The sequence below is a fragment of the Schistocerca americana genome, chromosome 7 (assembly GCF_021461395.2).
Source record: "Schistocerca americana isolate TAMUIC-IGC-003095 chromosome 7, iqSchAmer2.1, whole genome shotgun sequence".
Taxonomy (NCBI): Eukaryota; Metazoa; Arthropoda; class Insecta; order Orthoptera; family Acrididae; genus Schistocerca; species Schistocerca americana.
The window spans coordinates 138,153,173-138,161,032 of NC_060125.1; the positions used below are offsets into that span (position 1 = coordinate 138,153,173).

Consider the following 7,860-nt stretch of genomic DNA (forward strand, 5'->3'; position numbering starts at 1 on the left):
TCCTCAGAATAATCACACGGGATGAGCAGCCCTGGTTTGCACTAGGTTGCAGGTCCCACGCGACACAAGCACATTACAAAGGAAAAAAGAATATTAGCAAGGAAGGTAAGAGCAAATGTAAATGACAATAAGATGATGAAATTGATCCGGCAAAGAAATAGCAATAAAAATACATCTAAACCCACTGACTGAATAAAAAAAAGGTCAAACTCTTTGGTTCAAATTTACAAATAAAAAGAATTCGCTACATTTGACGAAAATGGAACCTACGACCTTATACACCTCAAGTTAATTCGCTAGCCATTGCACTACGCTCCACCACTGCATGAAGTAGGTATATTTATAAAAACTATGCTGACCCAGATGCAACGGTAAGTTGCAACCTTACAAAATTCAGCTTTACGAAATGTCTTGCGAAGCTTATCTAATGTAAGGCGATCTCTCTGATTATGATAGCTGCATATGTGACGCTGAATCGCGTCTTTTGCGGAAATGTCCATTAGTGTTTGGTTAGTGCTGTGTATGAAACTTGGCTACTTCATTGTCATCTGTGAGTGTGTGTGTGTTGTTTTTGGTGCGGTTACCATGTGTGATGAAATAAGAAATAAATGTAATGCCGGTGAGGAGCAGGAATTGGACGTGAATAAAATGAAATGGCTCTAAGCACTATGGGACTTAACTTCCGATGTCATCAGTCCCCCTAGAACTTAGAACTACTTAAACCTAACTAACCTAAGGACATCACACACATCCATGCCCGAGGCAGGATTCAACCTGCGACCGCAACAGTCGCGCGGTTCTGGACTGAAGCGCCTAGAACCGCTCGGCCATCGCGGCCGGCTAATTGGACTTGAACTATCCAATTGTTGTCGCAGTTCGCAAACAGCGAACGTTTCGGGCGTGACGTTGAGAGCTCTGATTGTAGGAAACCAGCTCCAACGCGAGCTGTCAAGTAATTTTAAATGGAATATAGAAGAAAATACATGTACCATGATAATGGATTCAATTATGGCTTATAATACTTAGCTGTTTGTATCTGCTAATACAGTGTTTCCAAAATGCATTCTGTCAATACGGCAAATACCTACTGGTCCGGAAGTCGCGAGACAAACTTACCTTGAGCCGGCCGCGGTGGTCTAGCGGTTCTAGGCGCTCAGTCCGGAACCGCGCGACTGCTACGGTCGCAGGTTCGAATCCTGCCTCGGGCATGGATGTGTGTGATGTCCTTAGGTTAGTTAGGTTTAAGTAATTCTAAGTTCTAGGGGACTAATGACCACAGATGTTAAGTCCCATAGTGCTCAGAGCCATTTGAACCACAAACTTACCTTGTGAAACCAGAAAACAAATTATTGAAATATTAGAAACCCTTTCCGCCGGTACAATGCCTACTACGTGAGAAGCGATTATCATAAATTAAATAACTGAACTGAAGGCTCAACATCATTCCTTGTATTGTTCCCGTGCAAAGAATTATACTGTAGCATGGCCTCATCGTTAATCGCTACCACCATCATGAAAAAGAGGATTTCATTTAATTAAAAAGATGAAAGGAAAGAGATGCAAGTAAATATGCAAGATTTTCATTTGACTGGAGACTATCAAATACCAGAAATACAGGTGTTTCAAATAGCACAATAAGCTTAATATCACATGAGCCACGTGGTACACACGCCACTATCATACAGATACCTGCTTTTCATGGCAGTCGTGAGAAAACAAAGTACAAAAAGCTATTGGTGAATGAAATACAGATTTGGTAAACTCGATTACGATCAAATACAGCATGCAAGCAAAATAAAAACTGCTCCATATTAATCGTAACGGCGAATAATACTCTGCTAACGATGGACTATAATTCTTCCAATATGGCCCGCCAATTCCGTATGTACAGAGATCATCGTTGCGCCTTCCAGAGTAGTCACATGGAGAAATACTGCACATAATTCCCAGTATTACTTCATGAATACAAACCGTAGCCTGCTTTCACATACATCGCTTTCCATCTTGTTCAGTATAATTCAACACAGTCACGCTCATTAGTACACTACATCGCACACAAGCAAAGCCACACCTTTGCTGTAGAGCAGAGTCGAACGGAATAGATCGAGGACGGACGACCGTCGTCTGCTTCAAATGTGTAAGCAGGTGAACACCCTAACAGTGTACTCAACATCCAGCTCTTGGCGCAAAGATCTTAAAAATGGTTCAAATGGTTCTGAGCACTATGGGACTTAACTGCTGAGGTCATCAGTCCCCTAGAACTTAGAACTACTTAAACCTAACTAACCTAAGGATACTGCCTACAGGAAAATTAAAGAGACCTTCGGAGAAAAGAGAACCACTTGCATGAATATCAATAACTCTGATGCAAACCCAGTTCTAAGCAAAGAAGGAAAAGCAGAAAGGTGAAGGAGTGTATAGAGGGCCTACACAAGGGCAATGTACTTGAGGACAATATTAGGGAAATGGAAGAGGATGTAGATGAAGATGAAATGGGAGATACGATACTGCGTGAACAGTTTGACTGAGCACTGAAAGACCTAAGCCGAAACAAGGCCCCGGGAGTTAATTATATTCCATTAGAACTACTGACACCCTTTGGAGGGCCAGTCCTGACAAAACTCTACCATCTGGTGAGGAAGATGTATGAGACAGGCGAAATACCCTCAGACTTCAAGAAGAATATAATAATTCCAGTCCCAAAGAAAGCAGGTGTTGACAGATGTAAAAATTACCGCACTATTAGTTTAATAAGTCACGGCTGCAAAATACAAACGCGAATCCTTTACAGACGAATGGAAAAACTAGTAGAAGCCGACCTCGGGGAAGATCAGTTTGGATTCCTTAGAAATACTGGAACACGTGAGGCAATACTGACCCTACGACTTATCTTAGAAGCTAGATTAAGGAAAGGCAAACCTACGTTTCTAACATTTGTAGACTTAGAGAAAGCTTTTGACAATGTTGACTGGAATACTCTTTCAGATTCTGAAGGTGGCAGGGGTAAAGTACAGGGATCGAAAGGCTATTTACAATTTGTATAGAAACCAAATGGTAGTTTACCGAGCGAGGTGGCGCAGTGGCTAGCACACTGGACTCGCATTCGGGAGGACGACGGTTCAATCCCGCGTCCGGCCATCCTGATTTAGGCTTTCCGTGATTTCCCTAAATCACTCCAGGCAAATGCCGGGATGGTTCCTTTGAGAGGGCACGGCCGACTTCCTTCTCCGACCTTCCCTAATCCGATGAGACCGATGACCTCGCTGTTTGGTCTCTTCCCCCAAACCAACCAACCAACCAAATGGTAGTTATAAGAGTTGAGGGGCATGAAAGGGAAGCAGTGGTTGGGAAGGGAGTGAGACAGGGTTGTAGCCTCTCCCCGATGTTATTCAATCTGTATATTGAGCAAGCAGTAAAGAAAACAAAAGAAAAATTCGAAGTAGGTATTAAAATCCAGGGAGAAGAAACAAAAACTTTGAGGTTCGCCGATGACATTGTAATTCTATCAGAGACAGCAAAGGACTTGGAAGAGTAGTTGAACGGAATGGATAGTGTCTTGAAAGGAGGATATAAGATGAACATCAACAAAAGCAAAACGAGGAGAATGGAATGTAGTCAAACTAAATGGGGTGATGCTGAAGGAATTAGATTAGGAAATGAGACACTTAAAATAGTAAAGGAGTAGGATATAAAATGTAGACTGGCAATGGCAAGGAAAGCGTTTCTGAAGAAGAGAAATTTGTTAACGTCGAGTATAGATTTAAATGTCAGGAAGTCGTTTCTGAAAGTATTTGTATGGAGTGTAGCCATGTATGGAAGTGAAACATGGACGATAAATAGTTTAGACAAGAAGAGAATAGAAGTTTTCGAAATGTGGTGCTACAGAAGAATGCTGAAGATTAGATGGGTAGATCACATAACTAATGAGGAGGTATTGAATAGCATTGGGGAGAAGAGAAGATTGTGGCACAACGTGACTAGAAGAAGGGGTCGGTTGGTAGGACATGTTCTTAGGCATCAAGGGATTACCAATTTAGTATTGGAGGGCAGCGTGGAGGGTAAAAATCGTAGAGGGAGACCAAGAGATGAATACACCAAGCAGATTCAGAAGGATGTAGGTTGGAAGAGGTACTGGGAGATGAAGAAGCTTGCACAGGATAGAGTAGCATGGAGGGCTGCATCAAACTAGTCTCAGGACTGAAGACCACAACAACAACAACCTAAGGACATCACACACATCCATGCCCGAGGCAGGATTCGAACCTACGACCGTAGCAGCAGCGCGTTTCCGGTATGAAGCGAATAGAACAGCTCGGCCACAGTGGCCGGCTCGATGGAACTACCTTACTGACATACTTCCAAAATAGATTAGCGAAGTATATTACATTAAGGGATATGTGACAATCTGACGTTAATAACGACTGTATAAAATTATTTTAAAGAATTGTAAAGATATTGCAGCTGTAACACAGATTCAAGTTATTCATAGTTACATATTCTATATTTATTCATAGTTACATATTCTATATTTTAACAATTTTGAAGTTGTTAAAGAAAGCAGAGTCCTTGAAATCGGTTATTTCCTTTAAGGTCTCGTTTTCAACTTTGGTTGTGGTGGAATATTTCCATTTTCTACAAGATGTTCATTTTCCATCTCTTCTCTGAGATGTGGAGTAATTCAAGATCGTTATCCATTGCATCAGTGTGTCGTGTTTGTCTACATGCTTCGCTATAGCCGAATCGTTAGCTTCAAGTCTGATACTGTCAATATATTTTTTTAAACAAGTTTCAAATTTCTGTCCGTTTGGCCAATGTTGCACTTCCTGCAGTGAGTAAGTTGTAGTTTATCAATTCCTGACTTTCAGTTTCTCAGCTGCTTGTGAGATATCATGCACCAGTTTCTTCCTAAGTTGGTGCTGGCGAAAGTGATTCTCATATCCGTGTTTTTAAGCAGCTTGCCTACACTGTCTCAAAAAAAACCCTTGAATATGACATTGTTATATGCACTTGTTATTATATGATGATGTGGCTGGTGACCTTGTCAGTTTGCTTGCCTTTTTTATTATTTATTGTGAAAGAGTATCTGTTTCATGTTATCGATAGCCATTGCAGTGTGCAACGGAACTAATTGTGTTGATTACTGTTTCACGGACTGCAGCACCATGTGGGAAGTTTCGAATGCAGCTTACTTATGTAAGGATATGTGAAGGACTTATCAATGAGTGTGTCTGTGTTTGTTGGTTTTCTGTATATGTTGATGTTCAGGATCTGGCTTGCATTTGTTACTGTCACGTCTAATAAGCTTACTTCATTCCATTTATAGTGTTCTATGGTGTAGTGAATGTTCTTGTGTAAACTATACAATCTCTCTTCTAAATTTTCCGTTATTCTTCAGCCTCGTTATACACCGTGAATATGCCATTTAAGTATCTGCGGTAGGGCACTATTTTCTGTGTGATGTTACCATTGTTGATCAAAAGTTTATTATTTAGCTGCTTAATGAGAATTTTATGCAGTGATCGCACTTAGTGGACAACAATCTGCTAGGTCTGCATATACATTTTACCACAGAATGTGGTACAGTTATCGGACAGTACAAAGTCTGGTAATTGTATTAGCTCAACGATTTCAGTTGCAGATGCCCTAAATGAAGTTCTAAAACACAAGCAAGATAAAAGAAAACAGCAAATCATGCATATAATATAAAGAATTTGAGCTGTCACGTTTTTATTTTTTTTTTAATTTTTTGATGCCATTCTAGAATGAATATAAAGTTTGTACATGAAAACATTACTTTTAAGTAAATTAACAAAAGTTTTTGAGTGTTACCACTCTCTGAAAAACACTTTCCAGCGTTTAAATTAGTGTTGTTGAATTTAAGAACAACATATCCGGGAAAAGAACGCTTACGTAATTGTGAACCGACCAGTCAATCACAACTGTGGCCACAGTCTGGGAAAACGACAAATCCCAGAATTCTGCCCTGCGTTCTAGTGCGGCAGATTACCTTGACCATCCCCGAGAGATGAGATCCTTGGACGGTCGCCGCAGCCTGTCGGCGCCGTGATTACGTCAGAGTAGCTGTGGCTGGCGGTCAGACCTCGTTGGAGGTCCGTGCCGTCCCATTGAGGCGAAGGCGGCTATTTCTGCTGCGAGTGTTGTGGGCCCGGCCCAGTCCAAAGCACCCTGCGGTGACGCTTACGGCACTGTGTGTGTGTGTGTGTGTGTGTGTGTGTGTGTGTGTGTGTGTGCGCGAGCTGTTTGTTCTGCTGACCCACAGCGCGCGGCGTGGAAATAGAAGCAGGTTCCGCGGAGAGTGTAGGCGGTCGTTCACCTGCCGCCAAGCCGCTCCGCGCCGCGGACCCACAACTTCTTCACTTTGTCCTCTTCCCTTCAAGGTTGTCCAATGACGCCACTTACAATTGTACCAGCAAAGGGTGAACTGAGCAACTCCTGCTCGATGTCGTCATGAGTGCCACGTGATCTTCACTGTCTCCCTCCTCCTCCTTCCACACTCTTAGACTCTTCCTGCGGCGAAACTTATCGTGGAAGCTCAAGTGCGTAACATGTAGGTACATGTTTAAAATAAATTTAGCATAATTAATGTTGAACTTAACCCTCCAGGTTAGCCGAGCGCGATAACGCGCTGCTTCCTGGACTCGGGTAGGCGCGTCAGCCCCGGATCGAATGCGCGCGGCGGTTTAACGACGAGGGCCGGTGTGCCGGCCAGCCTGGATGTGGTTTTTAGGCGGTTTTTCACATCCACCTAGGTGAATACCGGGCTGGTCCCCACGTCCCGCCTCAGTTACACGGCTCGCAGGCATCTGAACACTTGCGCCCTATTCCATGGATTACAGTAGTCGCAGACAGTTGGGGTATGTTAATTCCTTCCCGGGGGGTACGGGGTGGCGGCAGGAAGGGCATCTGGCCACCCCTTCAACTAACATTGCCACATCCGATTAACCATGCCGACCCTGCGTATCCGCGGGAAACACGGCACAAGCAAAAGAAGAAGAAAAGAAGTAATGTCGAACTTAGGAGCAGCAGAGGGGAAGCGAGGAAATATTGCACTTGGGCTACAAAGATTTATCACGAATGGCTTTCGAAAATTCCAGGGTACATCGTTGCTTTTAACAAGAGCAGTCAATAGCTGTACGGCCAAACTCTCAAGTACACAACGATGTTTTGCTTAAGCGATATATCGGTAACAAACTGAATTGCGCATTCACTCACAAAATACTACAAATAAGTGAAAACTGGCATTAAACATCATACAGTATATAAAAAATATAAAAAGTTCTGCGTCAGGAAGACCCCTCATAAAATTTATATCAGTCAACTGTTACATGAAATTCAGCACGAGTGCATAGCATGTGGTTGCTATTTAACTACACGAACCGTGTCGGTAATTTAGGTACTCCAAATAATTAACAAGGCAACGGCCTTGCCACGGTGGCTACACCGGTTCCCGTGAGATCACCGAAGTTAAGCGTTGTCGGGCGTGGTCGGCACTTGGATGGGTGACCACTCAGGCCACCATGCGTTGTTGCCATTTTTCGGAGAGTACTCAGCCTCGTGATGCCAATTGAGGAGCTACTCGACCGAATAGTAGCGGCGTCGGTCAATAATACCATCATAATGACCGGGAGAGCGGTGTGCTGACCCCACGCCCCTTCTATTCGCATCCTCCTCTGAAGATGACTTGGCGGTCGGATGTTCCCGATGGGTCACTTGTGGCCTGCAGACGGAGAGGTTAAATAATTAGCGAAACAGAGCGGCATATAGACGAGGAGTAGTGGCACCACTGGACGAGAAATAACACGTACGCCCTCTCAAGAGTAGTGTGAGCTATGAAAGAGA

The 7,860-nt window shown here is 43.2% G+C and overlaps 1 pseudogene; it reads left to right on the forward strand.

Annotated features, from left to right (window-relative positions):
* Nucleotides 1-7,434: 7,434 nt before the first annotated feature.
* On the forward strand, nucleotides 7,435-7,552 carry LOC124623376 (annotated as a pseudogene).
* The last annotated feature ends 308 nt before the right edge of the window (nucleotides 7,553-7,860 follow it).